General features: G+C 37.1%; 1 long non-coding RNA gene across 3 annotated transcripts in view; it reads left to right on the plus strand.

Moving 5' to 3' along the window:
- Nucleotides 1–330: 330 nt before the first annotated feature.
- The window catches only part of LOC103093064 (uncharacterized), a 135,848-nt gene continuing 113,466 nt past the window's right edge, over nt 331–22,712 (plus strand). Inside the window, exons 1-3 of one of the 3 annotated variants that reach the window (XR_008912119.1) lie at nt 331–476; nt 616–1,324; nt 2,293–8,439. This is a non-coding gene — a long non-coding RNA (uncharacterized LOC103093064). Of the gene's footprint in view, nt 1,325–2,292; nt 8,440–22,712 lie in introns of all 3 variants that reach the window. The other 2 variants (XR_008912118.1, XR_008912117.1) reach the window with 2 other exon arrangements.

Raw genomic sequence — 22,712 nt, forward strand, 5'->3', positions numbered from 1 at the left:
CTGTTGATATAGGAAAATAATTTTTTAAAATGTTAATTCGGCAACCTCTTGCTAACCTTTGTTGGTTTTAATTATTTCTGGCAGTGGGTGCCACACGTGTGCCTCAACTACCTTTTTATGTCGACAGTCAGTAGCGAGGAGCCGCTGGAAGCTCGGAGGGGAGCGGCTCTTCAGCCAATCTGGGATAAAAGGGAAAAATGGAATCACTATGGAAACTGCAGGAAGGATCTAAAAAGCTTTCTTTCGAGAATAAATGTCTGATGTTTGTGACTGCGGGGGGGTGAGGGTGGGAGGGGGAGTTCGGTGGGGGGAGGGAAGGGGAAAAAAATTCATCAATCTGTAGGATGCTTTCTCTGCTGATCCGTTATCGCCGCAAATGCCAAGTCTAAACAGCCTGACCTTAGCTTTATTAAGAGCTTTCTGTTCACCGAGAGTTACTATTCAACAGGAGAAAAAAGCTGCAGTGCTGCTAGGAGGTGTGCGTGAGTGTGTGTGAGTGTGTGTGTGTGTGTGTGTGTGTGTGCTCGCGCGCGTGAGAGGGAGGGGGGCACGAGGGAGAGGGAGAAACTCATTTGTTTGAAAAAAACGTTCATTTTCATTTTCTTTCTTTCCTAGTTTTCTTTTTCACCCCGTATCCTAATGGAATAATGGACTCCTGTGCGTGTTTACATATGTGTATTTCTCATTAGAAATATATCAACTACGGAAACCAAATATAATTGAGAAAACTATGTTTCATCCCTTTCCATGTCTGACTTTGATCTAACATTGAGGGGGAGGGAAAAAAACAAAAACCAAACCTTTGCCCCTCTCCCACCAATCCCCAAGCTGATAAATAGGAAGGAGAGACAACTGCCCTCCCTCACTTCAGCACGTTGGGCCTCCTGGAGTGAAAAATGAAGGTGATGGTGACCAACCGGAAGAGCTCTAGTGAACCTATTTAAACAACAGACAGCAAGAGATACCTGTCTCAGTGGAGGCGTTCGGAGCATCACTGAGAATCCCTAAAGGGACCGAACCTTCTTTCTTTTCTTTTCTTTTCTTTCTTTTTCTTTTTCCTTTTCTCTCTTTCTTTTTTTTTCTTTTTTCTTTTTTCTTTTCTTTTTTTTGCTTAAATAGGGAGCCTGTTTGATAGCAGGGCTAGGTACTTTAAACACCTGTGGAAGAGAAACCACAGAAGGCAAGGACATGAACCGATTATCTCTATCAGAAATCCTCTGTATGAGAGAAAACACCCTTTCTTGGGAAGAGGAGGAGGAGGAGGAGGAAAAGAAGGAAGAAAAGGAGGAAGAGGAGGAGAAAGAGGAAGACTTAGAACATCCTAGTAAGTAGACCGAATCTTTCTGTTCTGCTTCAGTGCATGTTCGTCTTTGTCTTAATTAAGGACCAGCCCATACTTCCACTGGCCAGATCTCCTAGAGATAAGGAGCTGCTCTTGGAGATCAGAGCAACTTTGCTACATTTTTTTTTCTTAATGCATTAGAATGTCAAAGATTGATGAGCGTGGTAATTGATTCCATATCGTCATGCTGTATTTAGACAATTATAAACACCTCTAATCTAATGTTTCAGGGCACTTATGGACAATTAGTAGTCCCATGCTAGAGTCACACTCGTGCATTGGATGGTAAGGATGAAGCAAAAACGTTGCCACCAGTGGTCCTGTAAATCTAACGATGACTATTTTAAACCAAAGGATGACTTTAAAGGAAAAAAAAAATAGAACCCAGTTCCAGTGCTTTTCAAGCTAAACGGTTCTATTAGGCAAGCAAAACAATAGAATTCTGTTAGTAGAGAATATGGTTTTAAAAATGAAGCTGAATTAAGAATGAAACTAAGTTATTTTAGCATGATGTTTACTTCCAGTGTGAATGCAAACAGTACCCCCAATGCTTATTTCAGGTGTCCTAAATGAAACTGACTTGTACTGCATTTGGTCGGTTTTTAGAGATGGAAAAAGAGTAATACTATTCTGTCTTAGAAAATCCTAGGAACCCATGTATGTGTACATGGCTCCCTCATAGCGGTAACACACAATCTCACCAAGAAAGATATCCATTTAATTTTTTTTTCCAAAATGACTCATACATATTGACTTCATGGCAGTTTTTGTACATATAATGAAAACCAATTATCTGTGGAGAAAATTTGACTGTGAAGGAAATTAAATTGGTTTTTAAAGACTTCCTTAAACAGCAGTAGCTAGGGAGAGGTCCAATAACACTTTAGCTCTGAATTGTAATGGCTTTGCCATATTAATAAATCATGCTTTATCCTGACTTTTATCGAAAGATTTGGATGGGGAAGACTGCACACCGAGGGATGAAGGCAGAGGGGCTGGTCTTCGCTGTTGCTTTAATGTCTCAGGGTAGTCCACCAGTGGTCCAGACATATTGGAAGACACTTTGGCTGGGGGGAAGGTAAGTCCAGACCACATCCAAAATGAAAACCAGTTAAGACATAATTAGCAAAAAATATATGGTTATTGCCTTGTAATTGACAGATGGAAACATTGTGTTCTAGGCTATGCTATGATTTGAAAAGGTAGGAAGAAAAAAAATTTAATCTCCCTGGCCCCTCCTCCTACCATGGTATTTACTAACTTCAATTAAAAAAAAATTGTTTTCAGCATTAGCTCTTTTGGGTCATTTAGAGAATAAAAAAAAATTACTGTCTATTATGTCTAAGAATAAAGGGGATTTTTTTAAAAAGTGGAAAACATATTGTTCCAGTTACACAAACAATGCAGATACTTTTTTCTTTGTTTCAGTTTATGATATTAATATTGACTTTTCCCTGTGTATTCAATCCCAGTGCTAACTGTTCAGTAACTAGAAAAAGAAAAGAGGGTCAAGAAATGTGTTTTATCCAAATAAGAGTCTTTGCCCCCCCAAAAAAAATCCAAAAGGTTTAATCATTTCTAAGTCTAAAACCTTTCCTTGATTCTTTCTCAAGCGGGACATTTGTTAGGTTCTTGTTGCTTTAAGAAATTTATTAGATGAACTTGATAAGATTTCAATGATCCATATAAACAAACTTTATACCTTTAGCTCTTGATTTGACTGAAAGGATGGTGAAGGTTCAGTTCATTATTTCTGGCCAAAACAATCTGATAACTCCATATGTTAAATATTCTTGGACTTTTAATTACCTAAGCAGTTATTAGGATACTTGCTGTTAGTATGTGTTTAAAATATGGAGTGGCTTTTCAGATCAGCTCCACAGGAACTGAGAATTTGAACAACTTTTCGGTTGCTGCATATTGAATATATATACATAAAAACTCAATTCTTTGCCATCAACTTCATTCAATACCTTAAATATTATAATAGTCTAGTGAATTGTAGTTTCCCAAGTCCTTCAATTCTACCAGACATTTCTTAGGCTCACTACTTCTGCCTAAGAGATATTTACTTGCTATTTGACCATGGACAAGTTACTTAACTTTTGTCTGCCTCAGTTTCCTCATGTGTAACATAGGTTGAAACCAATACTTCCCCTATAGGATTATCATGAGGGCAAAATAAAATAACATACATAAAATACTTTGAAAACCCTTAAAGTCCTTGGAAATGCTAACTTTTTAATATTATTTACTGAAATATAAACATTTTAAAATAAATTATTGGTTCTCTCCAAAAGAAGTTACTTTTTCCTGTTTTATATCTATACACACTTTTTTCCAAAAACAATTTTCTAAGGACTGAAATAATTATTATATAACATTGGTGCCTAAAGTGGATCTTATAAAATTGCTGATTACTTGGTGTTCTTTTCTCTTTTCCAGGACCATGTGGTCAAACCCTTGTTTCTTTCTCATTCTGAAGCACCATATTTTAGTTGCTTGAAGTGTTCTCACCCAGCATCCAAGTTTACTTTCTAATCTCTAATCAAACAGGAGACAAAACACAAGCAAAGAATTTTAATTGAAATTTTAATATGTATTCCAAGCTGCCTGAGATTTATACATAGAGTTGGCATTCTGTGTATCTTACTGACTACAGGGAGGCAATTTTTCATTGGGCAAGAGGAAGATTATATCTATACATACACACACACAAATATATATCTACATGTTTATGTGTATAACTTTGTAGGAGTGAGTTATTTACAAAGTGAAGACACAGAACTTTGGTAACTAATGGATACCTGATGCCAGAGTGTGGCTTTTCCGTGTGAATGTATAACTGAAATATAATATTCTTTCTGGAGAGGAGGATCCAAAGCTAAAATTCTCAAACATGAGGATATTATGTAATAGAGGAAAGCTGGTTTTATGTGTCCTTTTCCTTTGGGACATAAAATTCTAAGTCTTTTAGTTCAAGCCATGCAGATTCAAAGGGGAATAAATACTTAGCCACACGTTTGGGGAATCAATCCCAGATTTTTGCTGCTGCTAAGAAAGGAGCCAAACTCTTATTTGTCTTCCTCCTAAATCATCTAGCTCATGAAACATTTTTGGGGGGAGGGAGAGGAGGTAATGGTGTGGTGTGTATTTCTTTTCTTCCTTCCATGAAATAAAAGGATTCTCATTTGAAACAAGAATTGGGAAGTGCAAAGTACACTTTTGGACTTCCTTTAAAATTCTTAGCTGCCCTTATTCCTGAGGCATAACAACTATCAAAGTCTGAGCTGTGAACTTGAAGCTGTTTGTGTGTTGAGGAGTGAGACTGGGAAAGTTTTAGTGTCAGGACAGAAGCATGTGAATAGGGGAGAGCCCTAAAATCTTGGGAGGAAAAGCAACTTCTCTCACAAGACAGACAGATTGTTACTGAATACATACATGCACGTGTAGACCCACACAAGCCTTTGATGGAGAATTTCTTTTACTCTGTCAATTTTATTAGGGTTTATAACTAATGAAATAGTAATATTAGGTCATACTGGTATAATTTTTTATGGTTTGCAAAGAACTTTAAAGATGCGATCAAAATGAAATTTTACAACCCTACAAGGTCAATGCTATTATTATTCCCAGTTTGCAGATAAAGAAACTGAGTCTCAGAGAGGTTAACTGGCTCACCTAGGGTCATATAGCTAGAAAGTGTGGGATTCAAACCCAGGTCTTCCTGACCCATGAGCATTTATTGCTGAAAGCATGGATCCTGGCTATTGCAGAGCTATTAGGCATATCAGCACCAGATGCTTGTCGCCAGCCAGTTTGAGCCAAGGAGCTTGATTTGGGGGTACATCCAGGGTTGAACTATATATGTCAGAGATAGTGAGACAATTGGATAACTATTACCAAGATAGTAGTGCCGGGGTGAAATCTTGTCCAGTGTTCAGGTCAAAAGTAGTCATGCCCAACAATGATCACATGGCCAAGTGCTACGGTTTAGCCATCTATTTCCCTGACAATACAAGAGACAATTACATGAACTTGCAAGGAAAAAAAAATTGGCCACCTGGCATTCACTCCAGCCTCATTTTGTATGTGCATTTGTAATCTCCCCTAGTGGCATTTTTCTTTTTCTTTTTCCTTCTTTGAATCAACCCTTATCCATTTAAGATAAAAAATAGAAATAATGCATACAAAGCACTTTGTAAACTGTCCAGCACTATCAAAATGTCACCTATTCTTATTAGGCATAAGTTATTTGTTTATTAAAAATATTCCAAGAAGGGAAATTGTCTCTTGAGTTTACTATGATGTATATCTTTGAAAGCATCCAAGAAAAAAAAAAAGAGAGAAGCAGTTTATAGCACTTAAGAGTGATAAGAATGAAAAGTTTTCCCATGTATTAATGCTTCTTGGTAGGGCTAGTCAATGTTCTCTGGTTCTCTGCCTTTTTCCCCCTTATTCCCCCTTCAGGTTGGTTTACTTCTATACCACTTAATTTAAGAGAAGTTTTACTCTTGAGTCTAAAGTACAAAGTATGCATTAAATATTTATCTCCCATTTAAAACAAAGTCAATCCTTAAATACTCTTGTTATAGGAATTACAGGGGATCCAGGTGAAATAAAAAATGTGGAATGCAATATTTTCATATTTTACTATGGAGGTGGAAAAAGTGAGGAGAGTCGATTTTCCAGGTTGTATTTTTTTTTATGTAATTTGGAATTGCCATAGTGTAATGACTTATGGACTCTCTTGAGAGACTCCCGTCTTCCCTCCCCTTCAATAAATAGATATAAAAATAGATAGTAATGAGGAAATAAGCAAATAAAGTGAAGCTATGGTGCTTTAGAAAAGCTGTTCAGTGGTGCACAGGTATGTAGTACAGGTGTCACTGTTATTAACTGCTGTGTGTGGCTAAACTTCCTCTTGCTGCTTTGTACATTTACTCTGTGGTTTTGAAAAGGGAGCCTTGGATGAGTACAGAACTTGTTGGGCAACAGACTTTCCTAGTCAGACTAGCAGACACATTGTGTACTCAAAGTCAAAATATGGCTTGTATTTACCCAGGCACTGGTCAGCAATTCATCAAGACTGAGTTTTTTCAAAGTCCCAAACATTTGTTTTCTCTGTGTTTTAAGCTTCTTTTCCTTTCCCCCCCCCCCTCTCCTCTCCGTTTTTTGTCTGTTTTTCTTAACTTCTTTAAATAAAGACAAAAAGCCTCCTTTTTCCACTCCCTCATATACTGACTGACACAACTTAAGTGAATATAGAATATTAAGAAATTTTGAATTAGACTAAAAAGTTACCTCCAGTTAAAAATAAAAAAAGTTAGGTAATTTTTAAAAAAGTCTAAATACATTGAGATTGTAGAGAAGAAGAATTCCTCTGAGATTCCTTAATTGGATTGACTGATTTAAGGAAAAAGACTTTGGGAGAGGTGAGAAGGCTGGAAGGTGGTAGGACAGATAATGGTATACCTTTAATATTTGTTTTCATGGTTTTCTGTGAATCGCTGGTATCAGACTGGAAAGGTTGGGGCTGAAGAGACCAGCAATAACCCTCCCTCCTCCAAAAAATAATCTGTGTTCCTCTGTAGTAATTGGATGGGATGGGAAGAGGTAGGGTGGGGCTGTTAATCTTTGGGAAAAATTATGCTTGTGATCAAGTGACCTAGCCTAGAAACTTTGTGTTTCCATATTTTTAATTGTTCAGAAGCCCTGGGACCTTTAGGAGGTTACTTTGGACGATTCTAGTTTATACACCTTTCTTTGAAAAATAATCATTGCTTGGTTGTGTTAATTGGCATTTCATTTACAAACTGAATCTTCTTGGTGGAGATAATGTGGCACAAAATTTCTCCCTAGAATAAACTGTTTCAAAAAATGTCTAAAATCCCATCTTTATAAAAACAAAAATTGCACCGGTGTGTAGAGTTCTTTTCCAGCAATCAAATGTAAATGAAATGAGTTTGGAGTTTGTTTGTTTTTTGTTGTTTGTTTTTTTTTTGGTTTTTGCCTCCACTGGTTATTATAAGAAGACCTTTGTGCTGGACCAAAAAGCACTAGTAAATAAGGAGTTAAAATGAAGGCAGGCTCACTGGTTTGCTGAGATCTGTCAGAGTCTGACTGGCTGGCTACATATCTGTCTCTGGAACAATAGGTACCTGCATTCTGCACGGACTGCTGGGCAGACACCAGCAGCCTGGAGAAGGTCTGCCTCTGTCAGAGGTTTCTTAGTAAGAATCCCTAATGACAGGCCCACTTTTCGGTGGGGGGGGAAATCTGTCTACTCTCTTGATGAAGGACAGGACTTTGATCCTTTCCACTGAGCCTTGACTTGGTCTGAGGTTTTAGGTTCCCAGTCCTGAAGTTAGCTGGCTCTCTCCCTCCCTCCCTCCTTCCCTCCCCTCTCTCCCTCTCCCTCTCTCTCTCTCTCTCTCTCTCTCTCTCTCTCTCTCTCTCTCTCTCTCTCTCTCTCTCTCTCTCAGTCTCTCTCTCCCTACCTCCTTCCCTCTCTCCCTCTCTCCCTCCCTCCCTCTCTTACACACACACTCTCCCTCTCTCTCCCCCTTTCTTCCTTCTCTCCTCTATTCTCCCTCTACTCTTTTCTTTTGCTTCTTCTCTTCTCCTCTCCTCTCTTCTCCTCTCCTCTCTATTTCCTCTCCCTCTCCTCTTCATTCTCTTCTCCTCTCTTCTCTCTCCTTTTCTCCCTCTCTCTCTTTCTCTCACCTCTCCTCTCCTCTCTCTCTCTTTTCTCCTCTCCTCTCTTTCTTTCTCTATCTGTCTCTCTCTCTATCTGTCTCTCTGTGCTCTCTCTCTCTCTCTTTCTCTCTCTCTCTCTCTCTCTCTCTCTCTCTCTCTCTCTCTCTCTCTCTCTCTCTCTCTCTCTCTCACACACACACACACACACACACACACACACACACAATATCTTACTTCCAATCCACTCCCCCTCACTGCTGTACGCGGGGCAGATTAGTATCACAGCTGTAACTGAGTCAAGGAAGCCGTAAACACAGCAGACCCAGTCTCCATGGTGGCAGGAGGGGGCACTGGAGGTGACAACAATGGAGAAGGACCTTTCTTCTGACAAGTTTTAGGTAAGAAAGACTCTTTGTACCTTTGATTTCAATCTGCTGTGTCCTTATTGACGGGTTAGAAATGGTGTGGTCTCAAATGTGCCTTTGAATGGCAATATTTTATCAGGGAACTATCTATTCTTCCGTTCCGTTCTGTCTGCAAACCTGTAATCTCGGGGCTTTGTGTTACTATAGTCGTGAGGGGGAGGAGTGGAATTCAGGCAAGATCTCTGCTGGATGGAGAGATGATCAATTTTCCTGACATTCACCAAGCAGTTTAAATTTCTAATGGGAGGGGTTCTATTTAGGGATGCTTAATGCATGTACCTGGCTTTGGTTAGGTGAACCAGCATCCAGCGGCACGGTGGAATATTAAAGCAGTGTTCTCTCATCCTTAATTTCTAATTATTTTTACACTCTTAACTGTACTGGGGTCAGAGACTTTTAAAAATTAATGAGGAGCCCTGCTGGGTTCAAATGGTCGGCTGCAGAAGGATGAAATTATGCTATTCTGTTTGTTCTCGGAGGTGTAAGCCTTCTTACTTTGAACCTTTTGGGTTTGGAACACTCTCCATTAAATTGGAATTTCACGATGGGAGAAAGCATGCATTATTTTGATAGTTTAGTTCCTTATTTGAATGCCCAGGTGAGTTTTAGGAGATGATGGAGAGAGGAAGAATGCCAAGGTGAACACGGGGCATGGTGAAATTAAAAAAAAAATGTACTTTTCATTATTATTATGCCCACAAAGAATGCATATACTTTCAAGGAAATGCCAGATAATGAATGAAAAAAAATGGCAAATATGTGTTCTTCTAAAGCAACCTAGGAAAATTCTGGACATGAGGAGCCTGAAAAAATTGCTGGAAGAACAAAGAATCTAGCCCAGCCATTACAAAGAATAGAATTCTTTGTCACTCAAAAAGGAAAGAAAAAGTACTAGGGCTGTGGAATTTGGGGGAGTTAAATAATTTTGTATCCCCCAGATTTCACATACAAAAATAATCCCATCTCCCCCTATTTGCCTGGTGATTCTCTAACACACACACACACACACACACACACACACACACACATGCACATGCACACACAAACACACATACACACATATACATACACACCCCCCAAAGCGTTCAAACTTTCATCTCTCATAATTAAAGAAAAAACAGCCTTGTTCATATTTAGGATAGAATGCATTGTTCCAGTGCCGTGCAAAGGGAAGATGACTTGGAATACTTGGAATATAGAGTGAAAAAGGCTCAATAAGCATTGGGATCCTGAGTTTCCCATTTACAAGCCCCTTTCTGTACTTCCTGTGCTATATTGTCATGCAAAACCAGGAAAAGCTAGGGAAAGCAGTCCTACAGAAATTCGATTTACTTTGAAAGTTGTTTGTTATAGGAGGGATGAAGATTATTTATTTGAAGGGATTCAAAGAGGAGAGATGATTTTTTCATTGTGAAGCCCTTTGTCATGGGTGCAGGGTGATCTAATCTTTTTAATTTTGGCTTTCACACCAATGGAGATGAAAAGAGATCTGAGCTCATTTGTTGGTTGCTAGGTCCTCCTGGAGCCCAGAGGACCGCTCTCTGTTGCTATGGCCGGTCTGACCCCAATCCATACAGTTTTAGGGACTTAAGTAGTCCTTTTTTTTCCACTTAGGGGCATGCACCTTGATTTATGTCCAGAATTGCTCCTGGATGCCTTTGTCTGCCCGTGATAAATGGTGCTATGCAATTCATCAATTCTTACAAGTAAACACTGCTGTCCCACTAAAAATATGTTTTGTTCTGAGTTAATGGTATGGAACAAGCTAGCCTCCACAAACAGCTATCTTTTTCTTATAGCCTGTCCACTGTCACTTGGAGTAAAGCAAAGGACATCAGCAGGCTCTTCCTCCTGCAATTGCCTACCATCTAGCTAATGCCCAGGCTGGTATACGCATATAGATTGACAATGAACCCCCCTCCCTCTTTCACCTTTGTCTCTCTTTAGAGCTGGCTGGATGGTGGCCGCTTCCTGAATCTATGTGTTCTGTGGGAATAGTAGAAAATTAGACAAAAAACAAAAACAGAAAAACAACAGCCAACCAACAAACAAAAAGCCCCAGAGTTTTCTTGATTGAATTTTGCCTGCCACATTATTATCCCTAATTGCTGAAAACAGATGCAGGCAAATGTGTGGTGGCTGGATGAAAGGTCACCAGTCCCCTTCTTTCCACTGGAGGCAGGTTCTTTGGATGGGAGCTCTATCTCGTCTCAGAGCTAGGAAGACTGTTCTGCTTGTGTGATACCTAATGGTGCTTGGACGTCCCAGTATTATGGAGACTTGTTAGAAAGGAACTCATGTGATTAAGAGGCTATGGAGTATAGAGCAGCATTCAGCAGATGAAGAAGATTACATTTTCCCCTGTTCCATTAGAAATTGTTAATTTATGTTGTCATGTGTACATACTTGGCTAATAAGATAATAATGACAGAATAGATATCTAAGAAGTCATTTCTTGCTTATAACCTCCATCAACTTCCTTCATCCAGAGAGATGGATGTTGGGGAAGGGGATGTGGGGGGATATTTACTTGAGCAAAGTGCTAATGATTTTTATTTGAAACTGACTATCATAAATTGCACCCAGGGAAAAATAGATTTCTAATAAGGGGGAAAAATCCTGAATATATGTGTGTGTTTTCCTCCCTTTTTGTGGTAGCATTGTGAGACTAAACAGCCCAATATTTTTTAATTGTAATTCTGGCCTTGTGTAAATATGAACTTGAAAATTTTTTCAATTTTAAAAATTATTTATTTATTTAGAATTTTTTTACATGGTTACATGATTCATGTTCTTTCCCTCCCCTCTCAAGGTACCTTTTAAAATGATCCTTTTTTAAAAAAATGCAGAATATAAACAATTTTCCAGAAGTAAGTCAATTCAAAACAGAGACTCTTTCAACCAGAATAATTAAACATAGTTCCTTTGTGGTGGAATTCTTTTTCTCCTCAAAATCATCTTAATTCACTGAAAGCGATACTGAGTCTCTGAGAGGCGTAAAAGTTATTTTCATCTGTATAATCTGGTTTTCATTCATCTTGTTGCCAATTTTCAGAGGAATCAACACCTCTCTGAGTGCTTACTATTTTGATGGAACATATTGAAGTCAGCCCTCCTGTGTTGAAAGCTTTGAATAAAGATTAACTAGCATAGGAGTAAAAAAAAAAGTTTCAGGACAGGTTAGACAGGTAATAATTGTCACTGAAATAAATTTCCAAAGAGATTGAATGTTGGAGGATAGGGGATTTGAGGGCTGAAGCAAAGAATTTTAGTCCAGTTTTTGTGGCTGGATTTGAGTGGTTATGAGTTTTCAAGGAGGCAATATTGTCCATGGATTGTCAATGTTCTGAGAAATGTTTAGCACTCGCCATAGGAGGATATACATGGCTATAGCCCTGTATATATAAAATATCATGCAAATTTCACATCGATAGTTGCTCAAGTGTTATTCTCCAAGATTATATTTATAATAGTTATAAATCAATTCCCCAAAGTGATTAAATTCAGACACTGAAGAATTCAGGAAAAAGGGCTTATAATGGCAATCCTACTTTAAGGGGTAATAGAAGAACAGAGCAAAGCATTTTAATGGCTGTTCTGTAATATCTCTTTCTAAACAGAATGTGGTTAGGACTCATTCTAGCTAGCTTTCAAGTGGTAATAACATTGGGAGTGGGGGTGGCCCAATAATTTTTACCTGGATGTTGCTTTCTCCTGCCTGACACAAGTTATTTCAGAAAAGTCTGCCCCCATTTGACTCAGGGGAGGAAGCTTTATTGCCCTCTTGAAGCTCTGCAGATCATAACTGCTGCTGCAAACAATGGGTGCTTATCCCTATTTTACTCTGATATTATTTGTGGAAATTATAGAATCTAATCTCTTTGTAAGTATTATATGGATGTGTCAGGGAGGACTCTGGAATATGTGAGTCTGGGCTATAGGCAGCTAGAGAAATGTGAAGGAAAAGCTCCCTGATCCCTTCTAAAATTGATTTTATTCTTCTCATTTTATCATGTGTTTTCCCTGTTTAAAATCAGATTAATTCACACACACACATATATATATATACATACATATATATATATATTTCTATATATATATATATATCAATGCTTAACTGAGTGGTTTAAAAAAACTGTATTTATGGGCAAGTGAATAGATCCTACTTAAATCACACCACCACCCTTCCCCCAAACATCTTAGCACCCTGATTCCTTCTGGAGCTGGGTCCATAAATAAGATCTTAGTGATACAGCTTATAAAGAATCAATGTCTTTGGGGAATGGAGTTGTGACATGTCATGCCAATTTTCATGCAAAATAAATGGAAATCCTTTTGAAAATCAATTCTGAGGAAGTTCCACAGAGATATTCTTCTCTAGGTGGCTTTATTACAGATAGAATTGGGTATTTGGGAGGGGAAATTCAAGAAACAAATATGTATGCCTTTGAAGAATCTTTGAACCAAACTGGAGTGTAAAATTGTTGTTGAATTAATAGGTCACCATCATTTTTAGACTCCATTTTAAAATGCTTTATTATTGTTACACTGGTAAAGTGAACCCCTTTCATTTATTGTTTATTTTCTTACCTTGTTTCCCAGAAAAGTTTCATGGATGTTGCCAACCTGTTCACTGATCTTACTTTCCTTCTGTAATTAATCTTCTCCAAAGACCACTTTGTCAAGAGAAATATGTAGCTCCACTGAGTCATCATTGTTGTTCTACTTCTTGCTGGGATTTAATTTCTTTGTCTTTTTGGAATGAGATTTTTCTATCTGTCCCAAGTATTGATTAGAACGTGGTAATAAATCTTGGGAGCAGTTTGACTGACAAGTGGCTGGGTTGTCAAAACAAACTTGTTTCCTCATCTGGAAGATGAGAGGGTTTAACTTAAAGACCTCTTAATTCTCTTCCATATCCAAGACTATGTCCTTGTAATTTCTTGATAAAACTTATCCCCCTCCCTTTTTGCATCATGTTTCTACTGAGTACTGAGTTCCAAAAGAATATTTTAGTTTAAAATAAAGTTTACCATAATTGTACTAATAAATGTTATAGAGGTTTAAAAGCATTTTTTAAAAGAGATCACTCATAAAACTATAGTGTTTTGAAAATATATGAAGCTTTGTGTAAGTTTTCAACTGATATTCTAAGATATTGACAACCGTTTGCAAAATGGCATCTGCAAGATTTGACTTAAGGGATAAGGTACTTGGCCAGCTTGGAAAGATTTCCAAGCTAATTAAAATAGCTTTTTTAAATTGAAAAAGTCAGTGTGACAATTTCCATGTTACTTTGCACAAAAGCAATATTAAATTCTTTTTTAAAAAGTTCTTTACAAACCCCAAGTCAAAATAACAATGTATATGTATGCTTTGTCTTCTGATTATTTAGCTCTGTTAAACACAGCAGATTATGTAGTGTATGAATTCTAGAATTACATATGCCAGGCTCTGACAGTTGGGTTCACTCTCTAAATAGGGTGTACCAAAAAAAAATCCCAAAGGTCAATAGCCTGGAAAAAAAGAGAAGAAGAAAGCAGTATCTATGCTTTTCTTAGCTAAGAAAAATAAAAATTTCTAGAATCATGTTTCCTTGGAGAAAAGAAAGTAGTTAGCAGATACAAGTCAGGGATCTAGAGAATAATTGAGTTCATTCTAATGGTTTTTTATAGGATTAAAAATTGGATATTTTAGACAGTCTAAGAAAACTAAGTCTTAAGGAAATATTAAGTAGGAGAAGAGTAAATTAGCTTTCCATGAAATTGAAGGAAGGTCATCACTTGGCTATAAAAGTCATCTAATTTATAAAAAAAAAAAGTCTGAGATGGTAGGGCAAGTAGTGAATATATCCTAATATAACATAATTGGTCATGTTGAATGAATGATAGAACATTGATATGATGAAATCATATCATTGAGTAGCCTGTTATCATTTGTGTTATTCTTTGGTAATTAATTTAGTAATGTAGCAGATATCACAGAAATTAAGGGAAAGGTAGAAAAATCCCTTGGAGTGAGAGAAGAAAAGAAAGAATAGTAAGAACTTGGACTATTGGAGAGAATACTCAATTTAGAGTCCAAGGGTTTGGGTTTGAATATGAGCTTGGCTACTTATTAACTGTGTGATCTTGGGTAAGTCACCACCTCTCTGGGCCTTTGTTTTCTGCTCTGTGAAATGAGGACAAGATGACCAAAAAATAGGGATATACTGGAAACAGCTGAACCAGCTCAACAAGCTTCATTGTTAAATTTGAGGGTGAGCATTTGTCCCTTTGTTGTCTTGTAGATTGTCTAGACTTGAGAAAGTGATGGAGAAAATGTTAATAATGCAATGTAAATTTTCAAAAGGTCTCTTTTATTCATTTTTTGAGAGTCATTTAAACTTTTACCAGTACATAATTGTACTGCCTGTGAAAATCTCTGAGCTTTAAACCTATAATCTCTAGTCAATGTAGTGAGAGATAGTAATGTGGCTTCATCTCCGTGATGTACAAAATAAAAATCCTTTCCTTTCCATTTTTCTTCAGTTATTCTAGGTTAATATCACCTTGTTAGTGCCTAAACTATTTGCAGGTTTATTTACAAGAGGGTTTTTTTCTGCCTCCATTCTCTTACACTGTTCTGCCAATTTTATCATGTTTTTTTCTTCAAAATTCTTTAATGGTTTTTGACTGACTATGGGATAAAGTTCAAGCTTTTTTTGATACTTAATCTGGAGATATATAACCTTGGAAAAGTCACTTGAGTCCTCAGTTTCCTCATATATAAAATGGCTGATTGACTGCCTGATCTACAAGAATTTTTCCAACCCTGAATTTAATGATCCTATAATTATAAAAACTTATTAGCCTGGATTTTTGAAGTCCGTCACTGACTTAGCTTATCCTACCTTCACCAGTTTTATTGCACACTAGATTTATAACAAGAATCCTCTAAAGGAACAAAACTGATCTATTTATTTTCCCCAGAAAAATACCATTATTTTTTTTATCCCATTGTCTTTACATACGCCATTCCCCTACATGGAATAGCTCCTTCACTCCATACTCTTAGAATGTCACAGTCTTTTAAGTTCAGGCTAAAATCCCTATTTACAAAGTAAAGCCTTCTCCAAATGTCCTACTATCATTCCTCTCACTCCAAGCCTCCCCTACAATGATCTCTACATCTTTTGATCATAGTATTATTAATTATGCCACTCATTTGACTGTCTAATTATTGGGTTAGCTATTCATGTGTAAATGGCTCTCTAAGACTAAATGAGATAATACATATAAAGCACTTTGCAAACTTCATTAAATAAATGTTAGCTATTATTATTAATAGGACTGAGTTACAGAGCAGGTTCAAATTTGTTTTAGTGAAGGATTTTTCCTCTCTGGGATATTACTGCACCAGGAAAAATCACAAGTTCAACAACTATCTTGCCAACTAGATGGTAAACCCTATGAGGGCAAGGGCTGCACCTTTAAAATTCTTTATAAATTAATTCCAAAGTGCCTAGCTCAATGCTTTCTAAATAGGAGCTTTCAGTAAATAGTGATTTATTATTGGCCAAATTTGGAATGATGTCCATAAATCTAAGTCTCCAACATCAAAGCTCAAGCAAGAGAGTCCATTTTTGTAATACTTTATAGTTTACAATGTACTTCACACACACACACACCAATCCTGTGCAGCATGTCAATCTTTCCATTTTTAGATGAGGATTTTAAGCCTAAAAAGTTAATGACACTTAACTGTGATTACAAAACTAAATGAGGTAATTTGGACCCAACTCTATTGCATTCCCAGTTTATTAGGAAAAATTGTAGGAAAAAGATGAGAACTTTGGAGAACATCTATTTGTCCTCTCCCATAAAATTTCATTCCAGCCATTGGCTCATGAGAGGAATTTTCAACCTTTCTCTCCACTTTTATACTCAATTCTGTTTTACTGACATTTATGAAATTCTTATAGCATTAACTTTTGAATATCCCAGTGGAGAAAAGTGTACTAATCCACACTGTTGCTTTAGCTAGTTGCCCAAAAATCTTTGGTACTCCAGAATTGTCCTAAAAAAAATGAAACAAATTTAATTCTGGTCATCAAATCATTTAATGTATATGCCAGGTAAGAAAGTCCAGCCGGAGTCTTTCTTGTCCATTCCTTAGGGCATTGCCATATGAAATCATATCCTCGGTCTGGAATATACTTTAGAAGGTGATCTAATCTAATCTCCCCATTTTACAGAGAAGAAAATTGAGGTCCATAACAGGTAAGTGACTTGGCCAGGATCACATATCTAATAAATGGCAGAATTGAGATTTAAAACCAGGAGACAATAGACAATGGTAAAGGTTAATTCATTAAACAGTGCATTTGGATCATATTCTACAGGAAGCAGAATAATACTAACAAGCAGAATAATAAATGTTGGTTGATTTTATTGACTGATTTTTATTTAGTTCAGGTCAAATATTTATTAATCTTTGACTATATGCAGAGAACACTGTTTTAGGGATCACGTGTGTTTGGGGGGAAGTGAGTGTACAAAGGTAAGTAAAAGATTATTAAAAACTTGTCTTCATGGGGTATACATAGTAATTGTAATTATAAGAAATATATACAAATAATGATAATTGTAAATAAAAATGATAAGAGATTTGGAAGATAGTATTATGTGAGGTCAAAGTAGGGAATAACATTTATGCCCTGGGCAAATCAGGACAGTATTTGGTTGAGTGATCTTGAGACCAAATGAGTAATGGGTGTGGATTATCTCAGAGCTCTTCAATCAATGTTAATGAACATTAAGTCCAAAATTTTACATGATGTAAAATAGGAAATTGAATTTTGATTTGATTTAATGGATGTGTATTAAGTGCCTACTCTGTGTAAGGTGCTGGAAATATAAAGACAGAAAGAAAACTAGAGGAGATTACATCATACTTAAGAAATAAAACATATAGCCAATCTAGTTCAAACCAACAATCACTTATTAATCACTTAGACATGCAAAATACCACAACAAGCACTGAAGGTCCAAGGAAACGTATAAAAAGTTAAGTGGAACAAAAAAGTAATTTGAGTATAGATACCAGGGCCAGATGATCACTTCTCAGGGATGTTGGACAGCGCATCTGACATCATGTAATAGGTTAGATTTGATGATAAAGTCAGGCTATTAAGTTGCCTTCTAGCTCTAAGATTCTAATTATTTAGACTTTAAGAATAAAGCAGAGGAATATATAGAATATGGAAGAAGAACCAATGAGTGGAGGAAAGACCAAAAGGAATAGAGAGATAAAGAGGTAGCCCCAAAGAATAGTAGCAAACACAATCTCAATAGATGGGGACAAATAGGTCTCACATCAATGACCAATCTTCACCTTTATACAATCTTCTAGAAGTAGAATCTTATGGTTTCTAGAAGTACCCAATAACTAAATAAAAAAAAAACTTTAAAAAAAGAGTGAATACAGAGAGATGGCCTTGAAAGCCAGGTAGAACTGAGTTCTAGTCTCATTTCTGACATATAATGTCTAAAAGTACAGCCTGTATAATGACATCATGCTTCCTATATAATATGAACACTATAATTTTCATTACCTGTAGAGAGTCTTTCACACATATACAAATATATGCCCCCTCCCTCCATCCTTCCTTCCTCTCTCTCTCTCTCTCTCTCTCTCTCTCTCTCTCTCTCTCTCTCTCTCTCTCTCTCTCTCTCTCTCTCTCTCTCTCTCTCCTCTCTCATTCTCTCTCTTTTCTTTCTCTCTCGCTCACTCTCTCCTCTCTCTCTGTCCGTCCCTCCATCTGTCTGTCTCTGTCTTTCCCTCTCTCTGTCTCTGTCTCACCATCTGTCTGTCTGTCTCCCCTTCTCCCTCTCTCTCTCTCTGTCTCTCTGTCTCTCTCTCTCTCCCTCTTCCCCCTCTCCCTTTTCCTTTCCCTCTCTCTCCCTCTCCTTCTCTCTCTCCTATCTCTGTCTGTCTGTCTTTCCCTGTCTCTGTCTGTCTCACCATCTGCCTGTCTTCCCTTCTCTCTTTCTCTCTCTCTCTCTCTCTCCCTCCCCCCCCATTAGTTTCATATCCAAATTAGTAGACTTTCTGCATGTTACTAGGTGGAATAGTACATAGAAGGTTGGCATCAGTGTCAAAAAGACCTGAATTTGAATCCTGCTTCAGAAAATGAGTAGCTAGAGAGCCCTGGACAAATCATTAATTTTCTGAGCCTCAGTACAGGGATGATAATGGCCCTGGTAACCAAGTGGTTAATATCCAATGAGTTCTATATATAAAACACTTTGCAACTATTAAAGCATTATTATTATGTATTTGATTTTATTTTGTTATATAAATAACTCTTTCAATATGTACTAAATAAATAGTTTTGTGATGCAAGATAAATCACTGCCTTCCTCTGTACCTAGTTGGATGGCTCAGGAATGTATAAATAAAAGTGGTATAAATGATTCAAGAAAAATATTGTTCAGTTTTAAGGCATATTGCAGAATGATGCTGTTGATCTTTAAGAAATGATTCCATTTGGTGACATTTACAAAAATAAACTAATGTTAGAGATCCTTCCATTTTTAATTTTCAGAGTTACAAAGGCTGGTACAACTTTTGAGTAGCAACCAAAATAGCTGGAAGTTTACATTTATGAGAGTAAGATATACCTGATATTAAGATCTTATTTATATGGTAATGTCCCCAGCTTATACCATATGAAATAAGTGCTTTGAGAACCCTTGCCAAATATAGGAGAAATAGAATCATTGCTGGGAAGTTGGCATATCATTTTATGTAGAGTTGTCAATATTGGTAGCTAATCTCAGTCATAACTAGTGTGACGTGATGGGGATTTAGCTGCACATAATGAATTATTGGGCACAGATAAAATTCAACATCATCCCCCAGCAGCATAGAAGCAATAGAACTTAGCACATACTGAGAAAAAAAATCATTACTTTCATAGGAAGTGACTAGAAGGTGGGCCAGCGTGACGGTTTCCACTTCTTTCCCTTCACCCTTCAAAATGACAATGTTCTTCATGCCACTTTTCCCAGCTGAGATTTGGGATTTTGCCCTAGGCACAACAGCGTAGAGTTACCACAATATTTGAAGGCTTCGAAGTCCTAGAAATATCAGTTCCTAAATTTTAAGTATTGTTTGCTGCTCCATCCCTCCCCTCTACCTTTGCTTATAATTAATGAAATTATTATCTATCTACCTAATGTATTATTTAAATGTTTTCTCATAAAGTGGTATAATTAAACATGGTAACTCACCTGTGAAGTAGGTTATAGACTCCTCTTCACAAGACATAAATTATTCAGTAAAAAAAGAGTTAAGGAACGAAGCTACTTCCATGTGCTTTATTGTTGTTATTTTCTTCCCCAAATTTAATACATAGTTATGGTAATGCATAATATTTCTCTCCAAAATGGAATTTGTTTGGTCCCACAAACAGTGTGATCAACATAAGTTGGGGGAAGAAGGTTCTTTTGCCCCCTTTAATCCTCCTTTCTGGCTTCATAATGATTGCCCTTGCTTTTTGCCTCTCTCTCCTTTCCTCTCTCTCTTTCTCCATTTCCTGTCTCTCTTCTTTTCCACCTTTTCTCTCCTTACTTTCTTCTATTCTCTGTCTTTTCCTTCCTGTGCTTCATCTTTTCCACATTTCCATTCCTCACTTGCCTCCTTCTCCTTGTCTTTACATCTTCTCCTTCCTTTTCCTCTCATTCCTTGTTTGACACTCTGTCTTCCCTCTCTTTCCTTTCTCATCCCCTCTCTTCTTTCTTTCCCTTTCCTTCGCTGCTCTCCTCTGTTCTTTTTCTTCTCAGCTTTTATTGAAACATCCCACATGTCTAGAATTATATTATATGCCATGAAAAATACAAAAGAAATGGAGAATATGACCCCTTGCCCTCAAGAAACTTGGAATATAATCAGAGAGACAAGAAAAAGACCTTATTGGAACAATTAAGGAATATAATAAAATATATATGCTGCAGAATCACAGTGGACCATAATATGAACAATCCAGAATGTCATTTGGGTTCAGAGAATGTGGTATCAATTTTCTCATGCCATGAGCAATAATGATAATCAATGTCAATCCTTGAAAATTAATTTGGAGGGATTTTTCACAGATTTTGACAGTAGTGATTCAATACAGGCAATTAAATTTCTTATAATAGCTTTTAAGTACAACTGATAACGAGATCATAGGATTGAGAGGGAGAAGAGACTGGAGAGTTCTTTAAGTTCCACTCTATTGTGCAAATGGGGAAACTGAGGCCAGGAGAAGTGATATGACTTGCCCAGGGACACAAATGATGTTTCAAAGTCAGGATTCCAACCCAAGACCTCTGACTTTACTTATAAAATTCTGTCCTCTATAATCACACTCTGTATCACTAGACATATCACATATTTAGGAGAAAATAGTATATATTTATGTGTGGGGAGTATTCCCTGTTCAAATTCTAGTTTATAACATTCTACCAAAATTTAGACCTAACTCAAAATTATGTAGCTTTCAAAAGCACTTCCCATAACTGCACATGTATTTGTTCTCAAGCACTCCAAATTCTTTACCCTTCCAAGAAGACAAGCCGCTAACACGTTATGCATGATTGCAAACTGTGTTCAAAGCTGTCTCCCACAGTATCTCTGACCTTGTGAGTTCTTGCTCTGGATTTTATTCCTTCTTGCTGAAATATTGTACTTTCCACCCACAAAAGAAAGCGTGATTTTAAATGAAGGTCAGCATGAAGCAAAGAATCCTGAGGTTATACGTTGGACAAAAATCACTCAGTCTCTCTTGAGCCTCAGTGTCCCCATCTGCAAAAAAGGTGGTAATAATGTACACCATATCTAGCTCAGGAGGGCAATTGTTAAGAGGAAGGTGCTTTGTAAACTGTAAAGCATCATATAAACATTAGCTAGTCTCACCATGTGGATACTGACTAAATGGGTGGTGAATGAAAAACACTTAGAATGGCAAATGAGTTCTTTTCACTGCCTCTAGTATGGTTCACCAGCCTCATGATGAAACTAATATTGACAGTGGAGATACCATCCACTTCTCCTCCTGCCCCACCGTTGAATGCCTTTGGCTCCCTGAAATAAGAAACTTTTAGTACTGTTGTCTACTTCTTATGTATGTGATGTTTGAGAGCTGTAGATACTCTAGTTTTTTTCTGTAGTTCTTCCTCTCTGGAGGTAGGGATGAAAAGTTTTCATCCTCCAAAGATGTTTTCCCCTGCATACTAATGAGGGAATCATAGAGTTCAGGAACTGGATAGGATCCCAAAGCCATCTAGTCTAACCCCATGGAATGGAAGGTGCACTTGATTGGGAGTGGGATGTCTTAGGTCCAGATTTCTCCTATCTTTGATCATATCCTTGACCCAGGACAAGTTACTCTAATTCCCTGGACCTCAGTTTCCTCATCTATAAAATGCTGTCACTGGGGAAATTGATTACTTTAGAGCTCCAGCCCAGGATTCAGGATTTATTTTCCATTTGACATACAATCATCATCATCATCATTAGAAGGATTTATATAGTGATTTAAGATTTTCAGGAGGCTTTGCAAATCTCTCCTTTGATCCTCACAACACCCAGGGAAGTACATGCTGTTGTTATCCCAGTTTTATAGATGAGAAAACTGAGGCAAACGAAAGTTAAATGACTTGCTAATCACACAGCTAGAAACTGTCTGAAGGTGGATTTGAACTCATGTCTTCCTGACTCTAGGTCCAGTACACTATCTGTTCTATTCACCTATCTGCCTAAAATTTCTTCTCAAACATACCCAACTAGGAATGTAGAAATTAGGATATGGCATTGCTGATCTAGCTTTTGAATGACTAATTTAAATTCCTTCCACAAGATCAAAACAAACAGGGAAAGTCTCAGTCACATACATTAGCAAATACCATATGCCATTGAATAAAAAGACCAGATGACAAAGAATTTTTTCCTAAGGAAATACATTTGAGAATTTTTTTTTCTTTTCAGAGTCCCTCATTTATCAGTGACTCCCTCAGATTCAGTCTTATATGCAGGCATTCAACAATCAATGAATTTCAAAATCTTCAAAGCTAGTTATAAGTTTGTTTCCTTGCTTTTCAGATTTTTCCACCCCAAGAAAGTAGAGATCTCTAGATCTTCCACCATTTCTCCAGTATAAATATGCCTGTTGCATATCCAGATGTCCAGATTTTGTATAATATTTTTCTATCTTATCCTTT

Source organism: Monodelphis domestica, chromosome 5 (genome assembly GCF_027887165.1).
Source record: "Monodelphis domestica isolate mMonDom1 chromosome 5, mMonDom1.pri, whole genome shotgun sequence".
Taxonomy (NCBI): domain Eukaryota; kingdom Metazoa; phylum Chordata; class Mammalia; order Didelphimorphia; family Didelphidae; genus Monodelphis; species Monodelphis domestica.